Source organism: Ursus maritimus, unplaced genomic scaffold (assembly GCF_017311325.1).
Source record: "Ursus maritimus isolate PB19 unplaced genomic scaffold, ASM1731132v1 scaffold_21, whole genome shotgun sequence".
NCBI classification, from domain to species: domain Eukaryota; kingdom Metazoa; phylum Chordata; class Mammalia; order Carnivora; family Ursidae; genus Ursus; species Ursus maritimus.
In genome coordinates, this window is record NW_024424564.1 from 24,340,540 (window position 1) to 24,368,464 (window position 27,925).

Here is a 27,925-nt window from a genome sequence, read left to right on the forward strand (position 1 = left end):
GTGTTGTGAGAATGGGGAAAATCTTAGAAAAACAATTTTTTGAGTTAAAAGTTTAGTGTTAAACCTAACAAACCAAACATACCAATTATATATAAGTACATATATACAAATATATATCCTATATTGCATATTATCATATATAAGCTCTTATTTTAAAGTGCTTTATCTGATAAATTGTGAAACCAGTGTTATTTCCTGAACCAACCTAAGCGAGAAATGCAGTTTGCCTGTTTGACTTTGCAGGTGAACTTTAGTCCCAGTGGATTGAATGCATACATGACACACTTGTAATTATTCACCAATTACTTCTACACCTTGTATGAATAGAATAAAAAGTCACAGCTATTTTTTGTCTTTAGAGAATAAGATTGCTAAGTCTTCAATTTGTGCCAAACTGAACGTGTTCACACACCTCAATTATTGCTCATCATGAATATACCCTCTGCCACTACCTTAAGTCTACAGATAAATGAATAAAGGTAATATGAGTTTATAATTCCATTGTAAATAAGGTTTTCTACAGTTACATATCTTGAGCACTGTGGTTGCACACTCACCTGTGGCTAGAACACGCATAGAAATAGCAGGTAGTTCTAAGGAGTTTATCCTCTGTTTGGCTCTTTTACCTAAAAAGTTTATATGAGAATACACAAAGATTATTTATTCAGAGCTTGCTATAGCAAGAGAGCACCATCACTTGCATTTTGGCAGAGACTTAAAGGCAGGCAGAGGAATGGGGAAAGTTTTATAGAAAAGAGAAACCTTCAGGTATGCCTTGATTAGTCCATTGGCAAGGGGAAGCTGCAGGTGGGCTAACTGGAACCTGAAAATCCTGTGTGATTAGTTACGTTCGGTGCGTATCTGGCTTTCTCTGGTTGATCTTTAAATTAGAAGCGGGGATAAAAATTAAGGAAGTTGTCAGTTATTAATCAAGTGGTGGCCATTTGGGGCCAATTGTTACAGGGATTATTTTTTAGCTGCTTAGATTGCTGCTAGTGATGGTGGTCTGAATTTCTACAAGTCTGATTTATAGATAGCAGGCTGGCTTCTAGAGCTGTTCCTGTAGAGAACAGGTTGGTTTCCTGGGCTGCTTGTTGCAGATTGTGGGTCAGAATTCTATTTTTATATATGGTCTGGCCATTGTCTATTTGCATATTCAGTCTCTTAATATCCATGAAAAATGATAACTCCCTGTGACACTTTCAACATTAATCAACTGGGAGATTTTTTTTTTTTTAATTAATGGCATTGTTTTTCTTCTTACTGTAGTTAGATTTGCATTTATCTTTCTTTTGTTATTCTTTTATGCCGGGGTTATCTGAATTTCTCAATCCTTGTTAAGTTTTTTTTTAAGAAAAAAAGAACAAAATATCTACTTGAAAGTAATTTTCTAAACTTTTCAATCCTAATTAGGTATTTCTTTGAGTTTTATTTATATTTGAGACCAAGAAAGGAATTCAAAAGTAGGATTAACTACTTAAATAGAAGTGTAGTCAAAACGCTCGGTGGAGACACGGACTGAAAGTGATTATTTCCAAAATTAGGTCCTTATGTTCTTTTTGTTATAAATGAAGAAATACCATGATAAAACTTTCTTTCTTTTTAAAAGTCTGATTATTTGGGGGCACATAGGTGGCTCAGTTGGTTAAGCAGCTGCCTTCGGCTCGGGTCTTGATCTTAGGGTCCTGAGATCAGTGTGTGTTGGGCTCCCTGCTCAGCGGGGAGTCTGCTTCTCCCTCTCCCCCTACCCCTCTCCCCGCTCGTGCTCACTCTCTCTTGAATAAATAAATAAAATCATAAATAAGTAAATAATAAAAATCTGATTATTTTAATGGTATAATTCCTGAGGGGATAAAAATTTTACATGAAATATTTAAAATTTAAGTAAAACATGGTCTTCCATTTTTGTCATCTAAGCATGATTGGACAAAGAGGAGATGACACAAAGAATAAAGCATATGTAAGAATTCAGTCAGTTGAATAGAAATTTTGTATATTTCTCCATTATTTCCATCAGAATCACAGATTTCTAAGATAAGAGATTTTAATTATTTATTTGTTTGTTTAAATAATTTGAAGTTAATGACTATTAAGTACCACAAATTAGGTGGTTTAAAACAACAGAAATCTATTTTCTCATGGTTTTGGAGTCTAGAAGTCTGAAATGGCAGCGTCCACAGGCCACGCTTCCCATGAAGGGTCTAGGGAAGAATACTTCTTTGCCTTTTCTAGCTTCTAGTGGTTGCCAGTGATCCTTGGCGTTCCTTGGTTGGTGGCACCATAATTCCAATCTTTGCCTCTGTCTTTACGTGACTTTTCTCCCCTGTGTCTGTATATGCCTTTGTACCCAAAATTTCCTCTTTGTGCAAAGACACTGGTCTTTGGATTAGGGTTCCTAATCCAAGATGACTTCTTGATTGCACCTGAAATATCCTATTCCTAAATAAGGTCACATTCACAGGTACAAGGAGTTGGAACTGCAACATATCTTTTTTGGGGTACACAATTCAATCCACACCATTGTCTCAGGTGTGCCTCTGCTAATATCAGATTTTCCTACAGAGAGCTTTATCCTTTCAGTTTAAAGCTTTCATTCTGATCAACATTCTGGTGTTTATAAAATTTTCAGCCTGAAAGAGTCCTAAGATATATAGATAGATACCCATATCGTTTTTCATTACCCTTACCAAATGCGAGGGACTGTTGTAAACACGTTATATGTATAATTCCTTTAATTTTCACAAAGACTCTGTCTGTTCGGTACCATTATTACCCCCATCTTACACAGAAGGTAACTGTTGTGAACCAAACTACATCAATTTGATTGTTCATAATTATGAAATTGTTTTAGGTAGATATAATTAAATATCATTAAGAATCAACTTTGATACAGGTGGCATGAATTATAATGAACGCAAGTCTCCAAGTGAATTTTGTCTCCTAGTTAACAGCAAATAGGTACAAAAATAGCCATACCACCTGTTATGTATGCTTGATGAAATCTCAGCTCTTTATTCTTTTAAGCACTCTGACAGCACATATCATGAACGTTTCATTCAAGGCCAAAACAGCAATATTACAGGCAGAGTAGCAGAAATCAGCTTATCTCCCAGTTGGAGTCAATGAGAAAATCCTCTATTAAGTGTCTTAACATAAGGCCAGCAGTCTTCCCTTTCTGGGATATCATTCTGATGGGTACAGACTATCAGATATGTTACATTGTTTTATCTGTTCATGCAAGGTTATGTGTTCTTACAGAAGATTTCTACACAGTCTACTTGTCTTGAACATTGTTCATTCCACCAAAGAAACTCACTTCTAATTACTAATTATTCTTCTGGTGTTAACAAAAACAAAAGAAAAACAACACACCAGAAACTTCAAGCACTTATAAGAAACTTGGCCAATGTATACAAAAATGTATAGTGACAAGATTTGAACTACCAAGCTACAGCGCCTATTGATGAAATCAATATTTGATGATTATGGAAAAAATAAGTTTTGAATATAGCTTTATTTGTAATGTTCTCAAACAAGAGGAAAAAAAATCATACACAAAATGCCCATCGATAGGTAAATAAACAACATAAGGTAAGGTATATCCATACAGTGGAATACACTCAGCTCTAAAAAGAAAAACTACTGATGCACCCAAAATTGGATGAATGTCAAGTTCATTATGTTGGGTGAAAAAAAGTCAGGCAAAATAAAGAGGGCATTTATATTTACATAAAATTCTGGAAATTGCAAAGTAACCGATAGTAACAAAGAGCAGATAAATGACTGCCTATAGTGACAAAAGTTACCTTTAATATGTACATTTTATGTAAATGAAACCTCAATAAGTTGTTAAACAGTCCTTAAGGGTTGTCTCTAAATTTGAGAAGAGAGCAACCAGAGGAAACTGAAGAAAGGCTTGTCAGTTCTCTGGGGCTACAAAATCCCACAGACTGGGTAGCTTCAACAATAGAAGTGAATTTTCTGGAGGCTAGAAGTACAAAATCAAGGTGTCAACATGTTTGATTTCTTCTGAGGCCTCTCTCCTTGGCTTGCAGATTGCTACCTTTCCTATCTTCATCTCCTCCTCTCTTTGTGTTGTCTGTGTTCTGATCTCCTCTCCTTATAAGGACACCAGTCATATTGGATTAGGGCCCACCGTAATGACCTCATTGTAACTTAATCATATCTTTAAAGGCCCTATTTTCAGAAACTCCTATTCTGAGGTATTGGTGTTTAGGGCTTTAATATATGAATTTTGGAGATGATTCAATTCATAACAGAGATAATAACTCATGTTTTCTGTTCCCTCCCTATTTTCTCTCATAAAGAAAGCTCTGAAAGAATGATCCTCAAACGTCAATGTGAACACCAAGCAATAAATGTTTCTGAACTTCTAATAATGCCAACCATGTTTACTTTGGAATTAGATGATCAAGTTATCATCCATAATCATATGTCACGTTGAAATGCCTGAATCCATATATCTTATAAATCACACTCCACTACACATGCCAAAGTCATTGGATTGGACTGATTTATAAATGTTTACCTTCACAGTTTCCCAGCATAACAACCTATCAACCTGATCAAATAAAATATCCCTACAGGGAATTTCCTCTCCTAATCTGCCTCCCCACTCAAATATTTCAGCTAATTTATGCATGTTTGCCACTGCCTCATGTTTAGTCCTATTCTCCTTCTTGTGCAACCAGGGCTTTATCTCATCTGGTATTTCCCTGAGTTTTCTAACCTTCTCCTTTGCAATATGCAACATGAAACTCTTTTGAACTCCCTTTTAGAGTTCCCTTTGCAGAGTCTCCCTGCTGCCCTCTGATTCCCACTCTCCTCGAGGGAGAAAATGTTCTTGGCTCTTACTTGTAGAGAGGGTAATCAGTGGAAAATCCCTTATTAGGCCACTGCCATGTCTGCCAGTGAGAAGACTTAATAACTGCTGGGGTACAATGACACTAATCCAATGGACGCTCCGTCTCTCCCTGAAACTGTGCCCTAAGATAAAGTCTGTGAGTCATTTCGTGTTCTGTACATGACAGCCTGTCACTTGCCTGACTGACGTATGTCAGGCTGTACTGAGGCCAGAATTCTCAGAGGCATTTATAAGACCTTCCTAGCATGGATCCCAGGACTGAGTCTTTTCTAAAATATCTCAGTGCCTTAGACAAAGAACAGGAATAAAAGATAATGGATTAGCAGAGATAAAATAACGCCCATGAGTTTTTTCCCAGGGATCAAGATTGCAGAAGGAAGCTGTTATTCACTGTTTGCTTTGCCATTCACTGCCTCAACAAGTTTTATGCCTCAGTTTATTCACGTGAGGTGTTAACATTCCTGAAAGACTATGTCAGACAGAACTAATGATGGTAATGACCTTGAACATATGGAAGTTTATTATAAATTCTCTGTGCATTCCACACACTAGTGAAAATAATAATCGTATTCTCTATGAATATTATACAGAATCTCCAAAAGAATTGCAGTTCTTGTAGCCAGAAATTACCAGAGGCATTTTCAGTCCGAAGAAAGGTTAGTAAATTAAGCCAGGAGACAGGAGCTGAAATGTGTTTTGTTTTGTTTCGTTTTAACTTTATCTGTGAAATATGATTACCCTGTCTACCTTTTGACAGTTCCCCAAATTTTCATAAAATAATTTTGAGCAGATAAGAAAAATATTATAGTTGATATGTTTATGTAACAATATATAAAATTATTCCCTGGAGAGCAGTTTTTTTCCTATATGAAGGATTTTTTAGCCATAATCTCTACCTTTTTTCCCCTTCAGATTTCTCAGGTGGTACGAGGAGCAGACCAATAAAACTTAACAGAAACACCTTCAGGTAATTCAGCTAAGTCACTCCTAGAAGCCCAAGACACCCAAACATCGCCTGTTCCCAGATTTTGTTTCTCTTGTTATGATATTTTTGAGCCTCTATTTTCATATTCACAAGAAAGATATTAACATCAAAATATATCCAAAGTTGTCCAAAATTGCAATTGATAACACATTGCAGTACCATATTATTATAATTGAATTGAAGTTTCACTGATTTATATAACCTGAAATGAGGGTAAAGTCCTGGTTCTGAAAATAGCTGCTCATCTATAGAAACAGTAATACAAAGCTTGACTAGATATACCAGCTCTGTCATATTTATAAAAGAATATGATTGCGAAAGGCTATAGTGATAAATACATTCCCAAGAATGTGTAACTTTTAAACATTACCAGTCAAACACGTGATAGGATTTTTTCTTATGATGTTTTTCCTTGTAAACCTAGTTTCGAGTTCTAAAGAAACCTCAGGGGTAGAGAAGATCAGCAAATAAGTTTTAAAGAAGACTAGAAGAATTTTGTTAGGGTTACCTGGTAATTTCAGGATATTTGTACAGTCCATTCAACCTCCCACCTTCCTGGACTATTTTGTACCCTTTTCTTTTTTCTTAAATTGAAAATACTTCTTGCCTCATTCTGTGCTTATGACATTGATTCCTTTTCGAACACTTAGGAGATGGAAAGAATCAGAAGAGTGCAATTTTACACTCTAGCACCTATTAGCCTGTATCTATCTGCTGGCAGAGCCCTTAGTTCCTTGTAACCAACGGACAGAGGAGGAGCCTGTCTTGTTCATGGCCGGCCTTTCTCCTCCACCGAAGGACATTGATTCGGTAATTTCTCTGTCTCCCTCACTATCAATTCTCCCCCCTCCCCTGGATCATTCCTATCAAAGCACAAACATACTGTAGTATATCCGCCTAAAATAACAAGTAATTTCCTTTAATAAAAATCCAATTCACTCTACCTTCCTTTTGAGCTCCTAACCCATTTCTTTCATCCCTTTTACAGCAAAACTCTTCAGCAGTATTGCCTTCTTTGCTCTCTTCCCTTCTATTCTTTTTATGTTTTCTTTAACTCACTATAAGCAGATCTTCATTCCCATTATGCCATTGAAACTGCTTTGATACCACCTGACATATTCATTCATTCATTAATGCATCCAACAAAGATTTTGAGCACCTACTATGTGTCACATGCCTTCCAACTCAATGAGTGGAGAGCCTCAGGATCACATTTTTCTTTCTTTCTACCCTGGGAATAAAATTTTAAACTCTCCGTGAAAGTATAGCTGGATATATCTTGGTATACTTTTAGCAAAATTATACAGATGAGCAAATCTTTTGCTCCCTCAACATCCTGTTTATCAGAGGAGGTGGAAAGCAGAGCCACTCCAAAACAGACCTGGAGTAACTTGACCAGTGGGTTCACTCAGTTGTGCAGCGCTGCCCTTGACCTGGCTCCCGCAGTCATACCCTAAACCTTTGTAAATTACACACCCATCAAACATATACAGAATCTCTATGCACAGATTCCTTTTAATCAACTTTATTTTCATCACTGCCCCAGATTCCAAGACCGCATGCTTAAATGCTAAGTGGCTTCTAGACATTTAGTGTCATATGTTCTATGACATTTTCCCCCCGGCTCTCCTTTCAAGCACCATGACTATATACACTTCAGGCTCCCTGATCATTATGGCTTCCCTTCTTTTAATGATCTTTATTATTTTCTTGAAAATTCTTATCAAAAACTTTTCAGTGGCTAGTCAAGACAGAGGAAGCAATTTGATAATTCCCTTTGGGCACCAAGATGCTGCTTCAGGAAGGTATTTATGGTCTTTTTCGAGGACAGACTTTCCTGGAGAATTTGTAAGGTAGAAGATAGAGAGTTGTCTTTTCCCTTCTGCTTCTCAAGGGGATAGATTTCTCCCAAATATGTTTTGAAAATGGAAATCACCTATTTAATCTTTGGTAACAAGTAGTTTGAGTCCTAAATCTCAGATCTTTTTTTTTTTAAGATTTTATTTATTTTTTTGACAGAGAGAGTATATAAAGCAGCAGAAGCTGGAAAAGTAGGCTCCTTACTGAGCAGGGAGCCCGATGCGGGGCTGGATCCCAGGAGCCTGGTATCATGACCTGAGCCAAAGGAAGACGCTTAGCAGACTGAGCCGCCCAGGCGCCCCTCTCAGATCTTTTATATGGAAAGCTATAATGATCACTTTTGTATGCTGGCTGCAGTTGATATATGCTTTGTAGTTTCAGTGAGAGAGCTGTGATCTGACCTAAGAAAGGCATTGTCTTTGACTGTAGTCTAGTCAGGTCAACTGGGTAAGAATAACCCTTCCATCCGGACACCTCAAAGCCTGGTCTAAAGAGCATCCTCTTTTTAAAGATTCCAAATTTAAACCACTTATTGGGCCAACTGGTCATCTCTAGCTATTAAGAAAAATATAAAATGAAAGCTGCTCTGGAAAAATAATAATTAAACTAATACATAACATGCAATAAGATGTTACATGAAACAATCACAAAGTATTGCTTTGATTAGAATTGTGAACACGTACACACACACACACACACACACACAAATAACAAAACTACAATTACAGAGTTCCTTCTATTGTATAACTTCAGAGCCTTATAACCAACAGTAAAAACACATTTTCCAGTGAGGTACTTATCTCTAGGCTGCCTGCCTCTAGGTAGTGTTATCAGTGTTTTTCAATCCTAGTTCTTTTTTAACTTCTTCAAATGGAAATAAGTCAAGCATTTGATATAAAGCAACCTTCAGAAATATTTAAAACAGGTTCTCTTCTCTGCAAAGTAGTAAAAGATTTGAATCTTCCTAGCCTCCCTCTCACAATTTATGCTGGCAACGACGCCATTTCAAACAGCAGATGGTTACTTGCATATCACAGATAAGTGGAGAAAAAAAGCTAGTGATACACCAACTGGGATTGCAGCGCTGGGAAAACTTGTAAATTTCAGCAAAGCCTATGGAAAGTGAATGCGTATGAGCGAGGAGGAAAGGAAAAGTGAACGGGAGGCAAAAACTTTAATACAAAAAAAAGAAAGAGAGAGAGAGAGAGAGGAAAGGAAAGGTTAATATGGCAGGTGGTCTGGGCTTGTTACTCTTCCTTGAGGAGAGAAAAATGGATTTGATAATTTTGTTGCTGCATAACGTGTACACCATCAGACGAGTGCAGCATGGACACAGAGTTGTGTAATGAGGCAGGGAGAGACTCCTCTTGTGCTCACCGCTGAGAATATCTTCACATTTCATTCACTGGATGGCTCCCCTCTGCATACACGATCAAGCCTGTACTCCTTGGCTTAGCTTTCCTTTCTTCTCTGCTGATCCTAGTGGGTTGTTTTTTTCTCATTTCATCATTAACCTATACCAGCTGTACAAACTTATTAATAAATACGTCACCTCTGTAGTGTGTGGCTAATGCTGTAATTGGCTCACAGCTTTCACTGAACATCCTCATATATGAATAGGATTTGAAACAAATTATAGAGGCCATAGAGTTTATTATATTTCAGTGCAGTTCAGAATAATCTTCCAGAGTTCATTTGATATCTGATGCCCATTTTGTTATTTAATATATACGTTTCCTCATCTGCAAACAAGGATAATTGTAGGATCTATAGGATCTACCACAAAGCTTTGTTGTGAATATTTAAGGAGTAAACAGTGCTGAAAAGAGCAAGCACCCTGTTGGTTACTTGGTGTTTCGTTCTATGTTACCGTGGTAATAGGATTTACTATGTGTGGATAACACTCTAGACCACTATCGAGACTTTTCTCTCTCTTTAAAGACATCAGTTTCCTTTCTTCTACCCTCCCAGTGCAGCAGATAATTTTAAAAAATAAGTATAGCTAGCATTTAAAATTTATCATGTGCCAGGTTCTATTCTGAATGCTTTCTAAGTATTCACACATTTCCTTCTCACAAAGAGGCTACGATGAAGATACTGATACTGATAGTATCCCTATTCTACATGTGAGGAAATGAAGGCACAGAAAAGTGAAAACGATTGTCCTGGGACAGCATACTAAAAACGGGAGGGGCTCAGCTTCAGACCCAGGCTGTCTGGCTCCAGGGTCCACACCCTTTACCACTTCTCCACATCGCTCTCTGTGCTTATTCGGCATTACCCAATCTCTGTGTCTCAGCGCTTCATTCCATCCCTAACTCAGCGGGCTTCTTACCTGGTCTTTGACCTGATGACTTAGCATAGACTCTTGTCTTATAATTCTCTCCTTCCTTTCAAGTATTTTCCATCTCTCCCAATTCACTGACTTTTCAGCTGCTTTCCAAACAACCAGGTTTCTTTTGTTTTTAAAAATAAATAAACTCGTTACTTTCATTAATGTCTTTGTGTCTTGGAATATTTAACTTCTCCCTTTCCTGTTTATATTGAACTTCATGAAGACAAGGATCATGCCAGCTGTCAGCAACAGTAACCACATTCTGTTTGTCCCTTCCTTGTCTACTGTCACTACTCCAATGGAACTGCTTTTTTGAAAGTCACTGTGATCCAGGCAACTCTAAAGGCCTCTCTTGGTTCTTTCCTGAGTGACCTTTGGAAAGACAGCCCATCAAAGCAGCTATTCTCGACAATGAGTTAGTGAGCATAAACACTAGCGGAAACAGTATAAAAACTTCCTTAAAAACATTTGTGTTATTTGTTTTACTTCTATTTATTAGCTCTTCATGAACTACTCATGATTTATCAGGACTTAAGTGGTTCACTCTTTTATATAAATTTTACCAGTATCTTTGGAATAACTATTCATCCTCTGCATTTAAAGGCTTTTTTGGGGGGCAGGGGGTTCATTATTTTGACATTTCCTTAGCATTGTTCTGTTGCCCTAAACTCTAACAATCTTTTTTTTTTTTTTAAGATTTTATTTATTTATTCGACAGAGATAGAGACAGCCAGTGAGAGAGGGAACACAAGCAGGGGGAGTGGGAGAGAAAGAAGCAGGCTCATAGCGGAAGAGCCCGATGTGGGGCTCGATCCCAGATCGCCAGGATCACGCCCTGAGCTGAAGGCAGACGCTTAACCGCTGTGCCACCCAGGCGCCCCTAAACTCTAACAATCTTACAAGAAAAATCTTTGCAAATAATGTAGATCATTAACATAATAATGTCTGTGGCCCTCCATTTCTTAAAGAATTAACATTTAAGAACTTGTAGCACAGGTTGCCATTAAACTGTAATAATCACCCATGGACTTTTCAGATAATAACTACTTTAAAAATATTCATAGTTTAATACTTTGTATTGTTTAAAAAGATATCTATAGATACAGATATAATTTAAAAAATTTTTTTACGTTCCCTAATGACTTAGATCCTGAGTTGAATTCTGCATCTATGGAAGGGTATTTCTTGATTGAACTGGCATTCACACAATGCCGTTTCCTGACTGGGTTTTAGGCTCAGCTTTTTAGGGACATCTTTGTATCCCTCACAATATGTAGCATATTTGATATAGAATATAGAATAAGAGTTCAATAATTGTTTGTTGAATAAATGCATAAATCCAAGGTGGGCTGAAAAGGAATAGAGTATTTTCAGTCTCTCTTGCCTCTCATCCCCACGTTTCATTTAAAAATGATATGGTATTCCAGGAGAAGAATCCTGGAAGTTGAACTAATAAAACTGATACACCTCTAGCCAAAAAGAACTTTATCTGGACCCAAATAAATAAAATCACCATTAAAGGAGAGATCACAATCAACACCCCAGTAATACAAACAATTATAGGAGAATATTATGAAAAATTATATGCCAACAAATTGGGAAATCTGGAAGAAATAGATATATTCCTAGAAACATACAAACTACCAAAACTGAAACAGGAAGAAACAGAAAATTTGAACAGACCCATAACCAGCAAAGAAATTGAATCAATAATCAAACATCTCCCAACAAATAAAAGTCCAGGGCTAGATGGCTTCCCAGGAGAATTCTACCAGACATTTAAAGAAGAGTTAATACCTATTCTTCTCAAACTGTTCCAAAAAATAGAAATGGAAGAAAAACTTCCAAACTCATTTTATAAGGCCAGCATTACCTTGATTCCAAAACCAGACAAAGACCCCACTAAAAAGGAGAATTATAGGCCAATGTCCCTGATGAACATAGATAGAAAAATTCTCGACAAAATTGTAGCAAATTGAATCCAACTGTACATTAAAAGTACCTGGTGCCTGTGTAGTTCAGTTGGTTGGGCATTGAACTCTTGATTTCAGCTCAAGTCTTCATCTCAGGGCCATGAGTTTAAGCCCCACATTGGGCTCCATGCTGGGGGTGTACCCTACTTGAAGAAAAAAAAAAAGAATTTTTCACCATGATAAGTGGGATTTATTCCTGACCTGCAAGAGTGGTTAAATATTCATGAATCAATCAATGCGATATACCACATTAACAAAAGAAAAGAACCATATGACCCTTTCAATAGACGCAGGAAAAGCATTTGACAAAATACAGCATCCATTCTTGATGAAAACCCTCAACAAAGTAGGGACAAAGGGAACATATCGCAAAATCATACAGGCCACATATGAAAGACCCACAGCTAATATCACCCTCAATGGGGAAAAACGGAGAGCTTTCCCTGTAAGGTCAAGAACAAGACAGGGGTGTCCACTCTCATCATCGTTACTTAACATAGTTTGGAAGTCTTAGCCTCAGCAGTCAGACAACAAAAAGAAATAAAAGGCATCCAAATCAGCAAGGAAGAAGTCAAACTTTCACTATTCGTGAATGATATAATACTCTATATAGAAAACCTGAAAGATTTCACAAAAAAATTGCTAGAACAGATACACAAATTCAGTAAAGTTGCAGGATATAAAATTAACATACAGAAATCTGTTGCAGTTCTGTACACCAATAATGAAGCAGCAGAAATAGAAATCAAGGAATTGATTCCATTTACAATTGCACCAAAAATCATAAGATACTTAGGAATAAATCTAACCAAAGAGATAAAAGATCTTTACTCTGAAAACTATAAAATACTGATGAAGGAAATTGAAGATGACACAAAGAAATGAAAAAAAAAAATCCATGTTCACGGATTGGAAGAATAAATATTATTAAATTGTCTATGCTACCCAAAGCAATCTACACATTTAATGAAATCCTTATCAAAATAGCATCAGCATTTTTCACAGAGCTAGAACAAATAATCTTAAAATTTGTATGGAAAGACCCCAAGTAGCCAACATAATCTTGAAAAAGAAAAGCAAAGCTAGAGGCATCACAATTCTGGACCTCAAGCTATATAACAAAGCTGTAGTCATTAAGACAGTATGGTACTGACACAAAAACAGACACATAGATCAGTGGAGCAGAATAAAAAACCCAGAAATGGAGCCACGACTATATGGTCAACTAACCTTTGACAAAACAGGAAAGAATAGCCAGTGGAAAAAAGACGGTCTCTTCAACGAATGGTGATGGGAAAACTGGACAGCAACATTCAGAGAGTGAAACCAGACCACTTCCTTACACCATGCACAAAAATAAATTCAAAATGGATGAAAGACCTAAACACGAGATAGGAAACCATCAAAATCCTAGAGGAGAACACAGGCAGCAACCTCTTTGATCTTGGCTGTGCAACTTCTTACTAGACATATCTCTGGAAGCAAGGGAAACAAAAGCAAGAAGAAACTGTTAGGACATCATCAGGATAAAAACCTTCGAAAGAAACAATAAATAAAACGAAAGGCAAACTTTGGAATGGGAGAAGATATTAGCAAATGGCATATGACGTATCTATAAAGAATTTATCAAACTCAACACCCAAAAACCAATCAAGTTAAGAAATGGGCAGAAGACATGAATGTCTATTCATTTTTTCCAAAGAAGACATACAGATGGCCAACAGACACAGGAAAAGATGCTTAATATCACTCATGATCAGGGAAATACAAATCAAAACCATGATGAGATACCACCTCAAACCTGTCAGAATGGCTAAAATTAACACACAGGAAACAACATATGTTAGCAAGGATGTGGAGAAAGGGGAACCCTCTTACACTGTTGGTGGGAATGCAAACTGGTACAGCTACTGTGGAAAACAATATGAAGTTTCCTCACAAAATTAAATCTAGAGGTACCCTATGACTTAGCAATTATAGTACTAGATATTTATCCAAAGGATACAAAAATACTGATTCAAAGGGCCAAATGCACCTAATATTTATAGCAGCATTATCAATAATAGCCAAATTATGTAAAGAGCTCAAAGCCCATTGACTGATGAATGGATAAAGAAGAAATGAATGGATAAAGAAGAAGAAATCTATATTACATACATATATGTAATATGTAAGAAATATATATTACACATATATAATGTAATATGTAAATATATATTGCATATATAATGTAATATGTATATATGTATTCCATATATAATGTAATATGTAAGAATATGTAAAAATATATATTTCATATATATATATATGGAATATTACTCAGCCATCAAAAAGAATAAAATCCTGCTATTTGCAATGCTGTAGATGGAGTTAGAGTATATTATGCTAAGTGAAATAAGCCAAAGACAAATACTATATGATTTCACTCTTATGTGGAATTTAAGAAACAAAACAGATGAACCTAGGGGAAGGGGGAAAAAAAAAGGAAGAGATGGAAGCAAACTATAAGAGACTCAACTATAGAGAACTGAGGTGGGTGGGGGATGGGCTAAATGGGTGATGGGTATTAAGGAAGGCACTTGTATTGAACACTGGGTGTTATATGTAAGTGATGAGTTATTAAGTTCTACTCCTGAAACCAATATTACACTATATATTAAATAACTACAGGTTAAATAAAAATTAAAAAAAAATAAAAAATATAAGTAAAGTCTTCTCTCAGAAAAAATAAATAAATAAAAATTAAAACTAGGGAGGAAAAGAAAGTATACATACACAATGGTAGTATCTTCTCCTTCCACCCAGTTCTGTCCTAGAAGCCAGGCTTTGCCAGGGAACAATAGTTACACTGTCCTAGTAATGCAAATGCTGAATGTTTATTTAAACAAAATTGTTCTAGAATGGCATTGGGTTCTGGTATTAGTCAGGGTTCTCTAGAGAAAGAGAACCAGTAGGATGCAGATTTATATATCTCACATATATGACATATTTTTTTTTTTAAGATTTTATTTATTTCTTCGACAGAGAGAGACAGCCAGTGAGAGAGGGAACACAAGCAGGGGGAGTGGGAGAGGAAGAAGCAGGCTCATAGCGGAGGAACCTGATGTGGGACTCGATTCCGTAACGCCGGGATCACGCCCTGAGCCGAAGGCAGACGCTTAACCACTGTGCCACCCAGGCGCCCCCATATATGACATATTTTTATCATCAATTGGCTCACACAGTTAACAGAAACTGACAAGTCTCAAAATATGCAAAGTCCGTAAGCTGGAGAACTGGGACAGCCAATGATGTAGTTCCAGTCCGAAGGCTGAAAGGTTCAAGACTCAGGAAGAGCCAGTTTTTCACCTGAAATCTAAAAGTCAGAAAAACCTATTGAAAATAGTCAAAATAGGAGATATTTCACCAAATATCTGGGCACCCTGTGGCCAAGTTAAATTGACACAGAAAATTAACCATCATAGATTCTGTCAGAGTGTAGTGTATGATGAAGAGGAACTAAGCACACGGGTGGGGAGGGAGGAGTAAAAAAACTAACCAGTTATTAAGCAAGTAGATAATTTAAAATTTTATGAATCAGAAGCTGGCAGCAGAAGCATAATATTTGAAACTCTCTACTAGAACATTCCATAAAAAGAAATGCTATGAGCTTAGAACAGTTCCTGGCATATGGTAAGCACTCAATAGATGTCAGATATTACTTTTCAAATATAAGGATAGTTAATTATATACTCTTTTATTTTAATAATATTTATATAGTTCATATGTACATTTCCCAGGTGTTCTCAATTTTTAATATTAAGTAATTAATTTTTTATGAATTATGTAGTGAAAATATAATGTATATGGGATTCTATGAAGAGGATAAAAAGGTTTATAGCCAGTTCCTGCCAAAGTGCCATGGTGAATTGTAAAAATATGATAAGCATTCCAGTCATGGCTAGTTGTAACACTATAAAATAAATTGATTAAGTGCCCTATAAAGAAATTCAACTGTCATTCACTTTTTTCATATTAGATAAAATAGAAAAAATACTTCTTAAAACTTTTAGCAGATAGCAGTTGTTATTAAAATAACTCCTCAGATATTTAAAAGAAACTATAGATATAGTTATATACATAATATATATGGGAGCAATCTAAATGTGATAATAATAATGATGATAATAATAATAATATAGTGTTATTTGCCTCCCAAACAGTATTATAAGCCACAGCTAACACAAAAAGCAACTACCATAATTTCCATTGTTCAGCATTGTAAAATAAGTCATATACAGGCCAGTCTTATGCACTTTCAGGCATGGTGCTAAGTTCTTCATATGAATTTTAGCTTTTAATCTTCACAACAAGCCCAGAAGGCAGATTAAGTTATTCTGATTTTTAAAGCAACAGCATTAAGACTTACAGAATAAGAATGGTCATTTGATAATATGGTTTATCTTTCTGCCCTTCTCAAACCCTACTAAAATTAAAACAGACACTAGAGGGAGATTTTAAAAACCCTGAATTCTATCTATTATAAGAAATGCCTAAGAAAATGCAAGTGAACCTCTGTCCATCACTTTATCAACATCAGTTTCTGATAGTAAGAGATTTGGGGGAAGGATTTGACATTATGTGTGCTAGAATTCTATTTCCCTTCCCACTCCCCCAGAGCGAGGGACTCTTTAAAAGAACTCTGACAGTTTACATTATATTTCTAAAGAGAACCATGACTGGTATGTGCCATCACTCTCAAAAAGAGCTTTTGAACAACAGACTAGCTGAAGAGGCCTGAGGAAGCAATATATAAGTTGGTGTGCTAGTATAATTTAATAATCGCCAGACACTACCCCCATGCCAGCTCCTACCTCCCCCCAAATTTTTTAAAAGCTCTGATTCATATTTTTTTAGATAATAATTTTTATTATGTGATGTTAGTCACCATACAGTATATCCTTGGTTTTTGATGCAGTGTTCCATGATTCATTGTTTGCGTATAACACCCAGTGCTCCATGCAATATGTACCCTCCTTAATACCCATCACCGGCCTATCCCAGTCCCCCACCCCCCTCCCCTCTGAAGACCTCAGTTTGTTTCCCAGAGTCCATAGTCTCTCATGGTTCATTCCCCCTTCTGTTTACCCCCCTTCATTCTTCCCTTCCTTCTCCTAACCGATCTTCCTGCTATTTCTTATGTTCCATAAATGAGTGAAACCATATGATAATTGTCTTTCTCTGCTCGACTTATTTCACTTAGCGTAATCTCCTCCAGTCCCATCCATGTTGCTGCAAATGTTGTGTAATCGTTCTTTCTGATGGCTGAGTAATATTCCATTGTATATATGGACCACATCTTCTTTATCCATTTGTCTGTTGAAGGGCATCTTGGCTCCTTCCACAATTTAGTTATTGTGGACAATGCTGATTTGTAGCATTTGCCAATTTCCATTATGTAAATATTCCCACTGTGGTGGATTTGATGTTAGCACCACGCAGTTACTGAACACAGAATTGGAAATTGACACAGTGGGCTTTCTTGAGCTGTAGGAGCAAGCTGCATTCCTTTGGCAAGCATTACCTTGCAACATTAAAGTGCCAACAGGGGATGCTGTGGGAGGAAAAAGCATCCCAGGGGAAAAAAAGCCAGCATCCAATACAAAGACCCAACATTAAGTTACAGCTGAATCCATTACATAAGGCCTTTTTTCTGCCCCTTCACCAATCCTCTACTCACCAGTACCTGACACTATGGAGACCAGAAATGTAAGAAGTGTACCAAAAGAAAAAAAAGAATGAAGTCAATCATGACTTTCCTCCCCTGTGACATGTGTGAGCGGAAGTAGGAAAGAAATTAAATTGGATGGTGATCTGTATTTTAATGAGAAAGGCCTACATTTTTTGGTTATTTAAATGTTTTCTAAAAACTAGGGAATCTACCCAACTTCATCTAAGAAAAGGAAACTAAAACAACAAATCTTCAGATAGAATCCAAAAGGTAGTGGGGTGCCTGGCTGGCTCAGTTGGTAGAGCATGTGACTCTTGATCTTGGAGTTGTGAGTTCGAGCCCCACATTGGATGTGAAGATTACTTAAAAAAATAAAGTAAAATCTAAAAAAAAAAAAAGAATCGAAAAGGTAGAGATGAAAAAGAATAGTTGTGTTATCTGTGCCCAACCTAGTCTAACTGGTTCAATGCATTGATTTTATAATATAGGAACTCAAACAAGAATAAATGTCTAGCAGAGATATGATTTTAATAAAGAAAAGCCCAGGCTTACCCGAGTTACGCTTTGCTATTACAATCACATTGTCAGAATTAATCGCTCCCTCTGACCACCAGTGAAGTTTATTCATCCTATAAAGCTCTTATTTAGCACAGTCTTCCTTGGGTTTCCTCTTGGCTACTTAATCTCCTCTGACTGTGAGCAGTTAGGGGTTAGAATCATGGTGTGTTTACTATTTGTATCCTTGTGCTGCTTGGAACATGGCATATTTTCACCTGTATGTGGTTGTGGACTGTAATGTACCAGAGAAACCTTTGCTCCCTTTAGTAGTTTGAGAAGATTCTTTCTTCTTGGTATGGAATTCATTTGGTCAACAAGTCATTTTATGTTGACGGTATAAAGGTCAGCTTAATCCCAATTTCAGTCAATAAAGGCACAAATTTCACTGAATTAAGATGAAAACTAATGACATTTTATTACCCAGTGTGGAAAATTCACAGCTCATACAAACCTGAGAACCAGCAGAAGTTGGAAAGAGCACAGTTTAATGGTCGATAGGCTGAATCTTTAACACCATAAAAATATTCAACCCTTCTGAAGAATGCCTTCCTCTTGGAATTTTATGCCATAAAAAGGACAGCTTCTTAACTGCATGTGTAGTATGTATAATATTTTTGAAAATACAAAGGGAAATGTTGTCAGACATTCTATAATTTTTTTAATTGATATAAAATACGTGTTAGTTACTATTTTGTGGTAACCAAGGAGAAGAATACTCTTTTAACAATTCACTGGGACAAAGTCTGTTAGCTCTTACATCCATTCTGGGGTCTGAAATCTGAGTCATTTGTGTAGTGGGCTTATTCTTGAGCACATCTATCTTGGAATTTCCTAATTCATGCTTTTGATGTACTTCTCTCCCACACTTCCTACAAGCATAACTTTCCACAACTCAGTTGACAGTAACACTATCACTGCTGACTCTGCCCAAAAATGTATGTGGCATCTGACCCTTTTACTAGGCCCAAACTACTATCTGAAATAGTTATGAAATTGATATTCCTATTGCTACTTTTCCCTTTTACTGCTTTTTTCCTTTCATGATAAATATTATCTTCTTACGTAAAAATATTAGTCACTTTCTAAAAGTTATATTTTATTGTTCAATGGCTAGCTCCTCTACTAAAATGAAAGCCCCACTGGGGCAGCATCTTTCTCTCTCTCTTTTTTTTTTTGGTTGACTAATATATCAATGTTCCTTAAAACAGTACCTGGCTTACAGTAAGCACTCTTTAAATATCCGTTGAATGAATAGATGCTTTCACACATATATCTATGTGTATGGTTATGTGTCACATATGCATACATATCTATGCATCCATGTATGTTTGTGTGTGCATGATTTGTATTAAAATGTATTCTTTTGCTGGACTGATGGCAAATATATTATTTTGGATCTGATTAAACATAATATTTATTCTTTCAAAATTCCATCTACAAAAAAATCATGGTTTAACTTGTATCTATAAATTTTAAATCAGCACTTTTAATGAAGACAACAGAAAACTAGCAGTCACAGACTATAGGAAAATAATAGAGGAATGGGCTTATGTTGCTTCTGAATATAGCCACAAAAAACAGCATTCTGCTTGTGTTATTTAACGGAAGCTTGAGTAAACAAACCTCCTCATTCAAAAATATTTTTTAAATAGGTACTGCGTGCATGTTTTTGTAAATCGTTTCGTGTGTGCGTTTGTATGTGCACAAAAATGAATGAGACACGGACATTGCTCTTAAGGCTCTAATAAATATTTGAATTTGATTTAATGCAAAAATAATTATAATCTCTGAGTCATAGTGTTAACTCAGTCATTAGTCTACCAGGAGCATATACATAGTGTTATAGCTACTCAAAGAAAGGAGAGATAAGTAGGGGGTTTTCTGTTTTTACTTCCTTATTGTGCTGCTGTGATGGCGAATAGGAAGGAAACTTTTTTCAAATTGGAAAAGTCTTCTTTATGTTTTGAAATAAAATATCTGTAAAAGTCTATTAAAACTAAGGACATTTTGGAAGTATTATCTTTTTTTAATTTCAAAGCTATTGCACTTTGAAGCATGAGATGGTTAAATTTTTATAACATGAGGGACTACAGAGCTTTGTTTTTATTGAACATTGTATTATGGCTATTTCAACAAAAAACATCCAAGCCAGGCACTAATTAACTACATATCAAAAGGGCCACCCATATGAAAAGAATCTTAAATACCCCTGGAATTAAGGTAATTTATGTTTATGATTAAATGTAGGAATAATTAGCCCATCCCTAAATTATAGAATGAAGAATATAAATTCATGTTACAGAAGAAATGATCTCAGGTAGCACTTACATTTAACTATAAAAAAACACAGTGAAATGTATTTGCATTTTTGAAAGCTAGTCTAATTATTCTAGACTCAAAATTCATAGTTAATCCACTTGGCAATTTCTAGATATAAACAATTCACTTGTTCCTTAATATATCTATTTCTAGAAAAGAAAAAAAAACCAGATATGCCTAAGATATGCTTTTCTCCTCAAAATGACAAATCTCACAAATTCAAAATATTTGGAAAGTTTTCCCTAACTCTGTTTTTCCCTGTTCCCATAGAATATAATCCACTTCCCTAGTATTTATTCTCCATTTATTCTTGACATTTTACCTCCAACCTCTTTTACAAATTTCCCTGAGTTTACTACCCATGTAACTTCTTTTTTATTTTTTTCTAAACTCATTTTATATTCTGCTATATATTAATGCATCCATAGGCTTTTAGATTTGGAAGAGTTAAAACTCTTATCTGTTAAAGTGACATCATCTATAAAAATCCAGTGGTGTGCTGGTAAACTGGATCTCAAAAGAAAAAAAATACTAATTTATGCTGTTTGCCAACTTCTCTAGTGTAAATATTCCCAGTTTGCTGATTTCAAGTTACCAAACCAGCTGGCAAAATTCCTAAATATTTACAAACAGGCTTTCACGCTCATAGCTGCTGACTCAAGCACATGCTGCCGATATTCAACTATCTCTATTAAAAATATTTTGAATGACCTTTACTTCACGAAGTAGCCCACGTAATGATGGACAGTTTAAGTTTTTTAAAAAAATTTCTCTTGTGTTGGCCCAACATATTTTTCCATGAAATTTGCCCCTGGATGGGCATTAATCACAATGCAAAGGCTATACAATGTAAATAGAAACCCGTTGCCATATGACGGTCATTCAGACTTTAAGGAAGCTTCTGTGAGTATTGACGGTCATTCAGACTTTAAGGAAGCTTCTGTGAGTATCTTCTCTCCTAGGTTAAACACAGTTCCTTCTAACTGTTCTTCATGTCTCATGATTTCCATAGTCTTTAACAACTGACCATATTCCTGGGGTGTACTGTAATTACCTGTCCATTGGGGCCTAGAACTTAACACATAACTCCAGATGTGGTCTGGCTAAAGCAAAAGTCAGAGGATTATTAATTTGCTTTCCCTGGCCACTATAATTTTGCTAGTGCAGTTTGAGGATTCATTAGATATTTTTGGCTGCCACATCACACAGTTGGCTTGTATAGAATTGTAAAACCAACTTTAGTCACCCAGGTGTTTGTCCTTACTGAAAATGCAGTTAAGCCAGTTTTCAATCATTCTGTGCTTGTCCAGCTAACTTCTGAACCTAGGTGTGCGAATTTACATTAATACCTCTTAGCTTCCGTCCTATTAACCAGGGTCTTCTTTTCAAACAATACAATTGAATCCATAGCCCATCAATTCTTCTCATCTTTATGTTTGTGATATTCTCGGGTATAAAAGTATGTTTTCCATCTTTTCACTCAAACTACAAATAATCTAAAATGGTAAAGATGATAAAAATGAATTGAAAGCCTTCCTATAGGAAGCAGCATATGGAAAAAACTGAACTTCAGATCATTTCATTTTCTCTTGTTCCCTGTTCCTTCCCTGATGTTCATCATTCTGAAATGAGGAGCTGTAGCCCAGAAAACACAATTAAGTTTTTTGATATCATCTAGATGGACTTAATTTCAAGTGCCCCAAATGCATTTTTTTCAGTTAGAGAGATAACAGCTCCACCTGTATGATCCAAACTTCCTGCCCCAAATCCTTCAGGCTTCCAAGTTACTAGAAATGTAATTCATGTTCCTTTCTGCACTAACACTCATTTTCTCATGACTCAGCAGAAGGAAACAGCTTGAGCTTTTTCTAGGTTTTGGCAGATTCCTCCTTATCTCAGATAAGAATTTCTTAGAAGATAACACCTTTCCCAATAAGCTGTGGGGAAAGTTTATATAACCAACTCTCTGTACTTCAAGAGAAAATAAAATCACGAGTGCTTACTCTAAGTCTTTTCTCCAGGAAACAATACTACTTTTTCTGTACTTATTGCACATTACACTTTTTATTTTGCACGAGTCAATATAAATATACACTTGTAAAAGCCTCTGTTGTCATATGCTCTCTGGATGTGTGGTGAGCTTATCTCCTTAACTCCTTAAAATCAGGATCTGTTTTAATCATCTTACATCTCACAAAAAACTGAAATCACTTAACATGTTTTTGTTAATGTGTTTACATATGCATCTTTTTTTTTTTTTTAAGATTTATTTATTTATTTAAGAGAGAGCACCAGTGAGCGAGAAAGGGTGGGGGGACAGCAGAGGAAGATGGAGAGAGAATGTCAAGCCAACTCTGGGCTGAGTGTGGAGCCCTACAGTGAGCTGGATCCCACGACCCTGATCACTAACTGAGCCAAAACCAAGAGTCAAACGCTTAACTGACTGCACCACCCAGGCGCCCTTACATATGCATTTTTTTTTAAGATTTTATTTATTTATTTGACAGAGAGAGACAGCCAGCGAGAAAGGGAACACAAGCAGGGGAAGTGGGAGAGGAAGAAGCAGGCTCATAGCGGAGGAGCCTGATGTGGGGCTCGATCCCAGAACGTCGGGATCACGCCCTGAGCAGAAGGCAGCTGCTTAATGACTGAGCCACCCAGGCGCCCCTACATATGCATTTTAAGTAAGAATTTTCTCAAGGGGCTAACTGATAAAGTAATGTGATGATAAGATTGATTAAAATCTCTCTGGAAACATTGTTGTTTCTGTATTGAAATAACAACCGTTTTCTCCATCATTCCCAAATGAATTAGATACCAGGAAATAATTCTATCTTACATTCTTACATTCCAATTCTTATTTTGACAGCCCCACTCCCCATCTCACATGTAACTTGCTCCTTCTTGCTTTTTGACTTTATTGCTTCCAATTGAATGTTTCTTTCTGTCCTTATTTCTCATATCAAACTCAAGTTCCCAACAAAGCTTTTCTAGGAAAATTTTCCTGACCTTAATCAATCCTTTCTATGCATTCTCTCAAGCACTGATGTACTCAGTGTGATGCACACTAAATTAAACTTATGAATGTGTTGTTGGTATATTAGTGCTCATTATTTTCAAATCTCTTTTGCATGCTTCCCCCCTAGTATGACAACTTCTTACTGGGTAGAGATGTGGTCCATCTCACCATATAACTTCCTGCTCAGAAAACTTCCAGGGCCTTAGTGATAAAGTGAAAACTCCTTAGATCAGGATATGATGCTTCTGACTTCTCTCCAGGCTCAACAGTGGATATACAGCTCCTCATGTCCCAGTCTCCTGAGTTGCTCCATAAAGTTCCCAGAAGTTACCATTTCACACTTAGCGTGCTCCTGCTGCTTCCTGGAGTGGCCAAAATCTTGGCCCAGTTTGGAAGAAAATTTCTTCACCTTTAGGGGTTAGGCTCAGCTCAAGTGTCTTACCTATCCTGATGAAATCCAGACTAACCTCTGCGGCCCACTTCCCCACTCAACCCTCTTGCCCCCAGTGATGCAGTGCTGTAGACGGTAGTTGATAGAGCACAGGCTTGAAAGTCACACACACTGGTGGGAACCCGGTTCTACCACTTTCAAGTTGTATGCTTTCTGTCAAGTTATTTAAGGATCCTAAACCTCAGTCTCCTCATTTGTCGGTGGGCATAATTTCCCCTTCCTAGGGAAGTTGTAAGGATTAAATGAGTAATGCATTTGAGGTGCTTAGCCGTTAGGCTGGCACAGAGTGAGCCCCCTGTAAATGGCCACTCTTATGGGACCTGGTCCTTGAGACCAGGTCATCTATGAAATCAAGTGCCTAACTCTTAGTAGTACTCAGTAAATGTTTGCTGAATAATGAAAGTAAACACCTTCACCATGGGGGAGCAGAAGGGGAAAAAAAGTTGGCACACTACCATTTCACTTGTTTTAATGTTTCTTCTCAAGATACTAAAGTACAGACAAGGAATAATCATGATGTTGTGACCAACATCATAAATATGGAATTATAAATTTAAAACATTTTCTGGTTTAAAAAATAAATCTGTAGTCAATGCAGCTGTGCGGGGTCCCTGCGTCTAGTAGGGCCAGTCTCTGCGTTCCTGACGGTGCTCGCCTTTATCCATTTTTCCAGGTCCTCCACACCCGCCTCTTCCTCCCATCTGTTCCATCAAAGTCCAGGGGGCCCACAAGGGCTGCCCCATCTTCCTCCACCAAAGCCACCTTGGTCCATGCCCTAGCCACCACAGAAGCCCCCTCTGTCTCCACCACGACACTTCTGAACATCCCACCAGGACCACTGCGGTCCATGAGGCCGCCTCTTTCTCCCCACATGTCACTAGGGTCGCCTCTGCCATAGTCACCGCCCAGGGGTGGAAAGGGTAGTGGAAGGAAGCCTTCAAGCTTCGAGGCCTTTCACTGGTTGCATTCCGTTCTCCAGGCAATGTTCTGGTTTCCAAACCCCGGACTGGGGCACTGCCAGTCTCTAACTCAGTGCTGGAAGTTTCCTCCTCTGGGTGGGTTCCCGAGGGCCCTCTTGGGGGAAAGCCACCTCTGTCTCCTTCACGGCCTCTCATGTGACCCATGGGACCCCCCAGGACCTCCACAGAGTGGCTGCAGCATCCCTCTGCCCCCACGGGGAGGCATACCACCCTGCATGCTGTTCATCAGAGACTTCTTCCTAGCAAGAGACACCTTAAGTTTGCTCCCTTGAAGATCTTTCCCATCAAACCACTCCACGGCAACCTTGGCAGTTGGTAGGTTTTTGCAGAACACTGCAGCATTGCCTTTGGGTTTTCCTGTTTCCTTGTCCAAGTAGATATGGGAAACGGGTTGTGCAGTTCTCTTGTTTATCCTAACACCACCACACAGCTTAACGAAGTCTGCCGGATCATCTAGGATCACATTGTCACTTAAGTCTTGCACATAAATTGCACTGTTTTTGGAGTCTTCATATGGGTCTACAGGTGGGCCTAGATCAAGATCTGGTCCTTCCTCTATGGGTCCACCAGGCTTATTGAAACCACCTCACTCTCCAACGACCATTCTACCAGTCCTTCTGGCCCACCTCTGCTCATGCTTCCAGCATCAAATGCCCCTCTTCCCCTGCCCCAGTTATCAGGCCCACTCATGTTCCTGTTCTCTGCTGGTCTGGAAAATCCTCCAGACTCCTGTCCACAAATACCCATGCTACTGGGGTCGTCCTGTCTGAATGAACTCTGCTGCCTGTAGCTGCTACTTTGTTGGCTATATTGACTTGGAAACTGGCTGTAGGGTCCAGTTGGGGGGGGGGATAACTAGTGGGCAGCTGCTGTCCATAGCTGCTTTGTTGACCATAGCTACTCTGCTGTCCACAGCTGCTTGGCTGCCCATAGATGTTCTGCTGAGAGCAACTGCTCTGATCATAACTAATTGGCTATGTAGAGGAGTAGCTAGTAGGAGGATAAGGAGGTGGTGCCCTGACTGGCTGCATGGGGTAGCTCCCAGGTACATGGTGATAACTATATCCTAAGGTGGGCTGGTTATAACCCCCCGTGCTACATTGAGGTTGAATAGTCTCAGCGGGCTTGTTACCATCCTGCGGTTTTGCAGGTGCGGGGGCTGCCGGCTGCTGTGCATTGGCTGGGTCAGTAGCCTGAGTGCCATATGCAGACTGAGTTGCATAGGAGGCCTGGGTGGTAGTGACTGTAGCCAGTGGTGGTATCATAAGCACCAGTGCCATCCCCCTGGACAGGCTGACTGTATGCCTGGGGGGCAGTTAGAGTATTGTAACCAGCAGGAGGTTGTTCCATAAGAAGTTGCATAGGCGGTCTGCCCATAGGTCACAGTGATCTGAGCCTGGGTATAGCTGACATCAGTGGGCTGTCCATAGGTTCCATAACTTTGCTGCCCATATGGCTGGGTGGTCTGTGCATATCCTTGAGTGGACTGGACGGTGTATGCACTGTAGCCCTGCTGGGCTGCTGTTTGGTTGTAAGTACTGTATTCCGTGGACGCCATTTTCCCTCCTTCCTTCCTGATCTCTCCTTTTCCAGCTCTAATCTTGACCTACCATAACAACTCCTTTGAAAGTTGGCCAATATAAGCTACCTAAAGCATTGTTCTGATCACATGCCATCTCTACTCATTAATTTTTAGATGAGAGACATTCTTGAAAATTGCGAAGTGATTAAAAAATTTTAATCAGGTTGAATTTTCTCAAAAGAAGTAAAAATGATAAAAACACAAGGGAAAAATCCTTTGTGTTATTTTTTTACATGTTACATGAATCTGAATAAAATATTAATATTTACAAAGAAAAGTGCAACTTCAGATGGCATTAGTCTATAACCATGAATTTATTATCTTGCTTCTCCATTATAAATTTTTTTTTTTTATATCCAAGTGTCTGTCATGGTCAAGGATTTTTCATATTTAGTTTTTTCTCACATTATACTGGCATTGCTCTGGTTGTGTTTTCACTATGGTGAAGCAAGTTGATAGCAAAACACATTCTTGTCCACTTCGTGTCTGATGAGCCCCATTTTTCCTTTGTGGAGATGGCCTTGTAACAGTTATCATCAGAGGTCTTCTTTTGAAACAAAAGGATTTTTTTTTTAGTTGTGATTTAATTTAAAATAAAGATTAAAGGAAAAAAATAACTTGGGATAACTCTATATTTATAAGCTGTATTACCAAGCATCTGAACAATATGAATTCATTGTCATTTGGGAAGGTCAGTTCCACTTAGGAAGTCACCTGTCATCTTGCTCAGTAAATATCTTGCTTCCTTTATTCACCCGGATACTGAAATGGGTTCCCTATGAAAGACAAATGCTTAATACTCAAATGATGGGATCTCTTAGCTTTTGAATTTCTCTTATTAATCTGAGTACACATTTTAAAGAAAGGAATACATCTCATCTCACCACAGTATTTCTTTTTGTTTAAAGATTTTATTTATTTATTTGACAGAAATAGAGAGAGATCGATCACAAGCAGGGGGAGTGGCAGAGGGAGAGGGAGAAGCAGTCTCCCGGCCAAGCAGGGAGCCCCATGCGGGGCTCGATCCCAGGACCTTGAGATCATGACCTGAGCCAAAGGCCGATGCTTAACTGACTAAGCCACCCAGGTGCCCCTTCACCACAGTATTTCAAAAAACATATCAATTAATCATCCACAAATGAAAGGCAAGTATACAGCATTAGGATTCTTATAGTCTACCTCACATTCTACATACAGTTATGCATTTCTTTCTCTCCTACTTGATCTGGAACTCCTGTAGGTAAAATACCTGCCTTACCTATTTCTTT

At 37.7% G+C, this 27,925-nt stretch overlaps 1 pseudogene; it reads right to left on the reverse strand.

Annotated features, from left to right (window-relative positions):
• Positions 1-24,712: 24,712 nt before the first annotated feature.
• On the reverse strand, positions 24,713-26,633 carry LOC103660059 (annotated as a pseudogene).
• Positions 26,634-27,925: the final 1,292 nt, after the last annotated feature.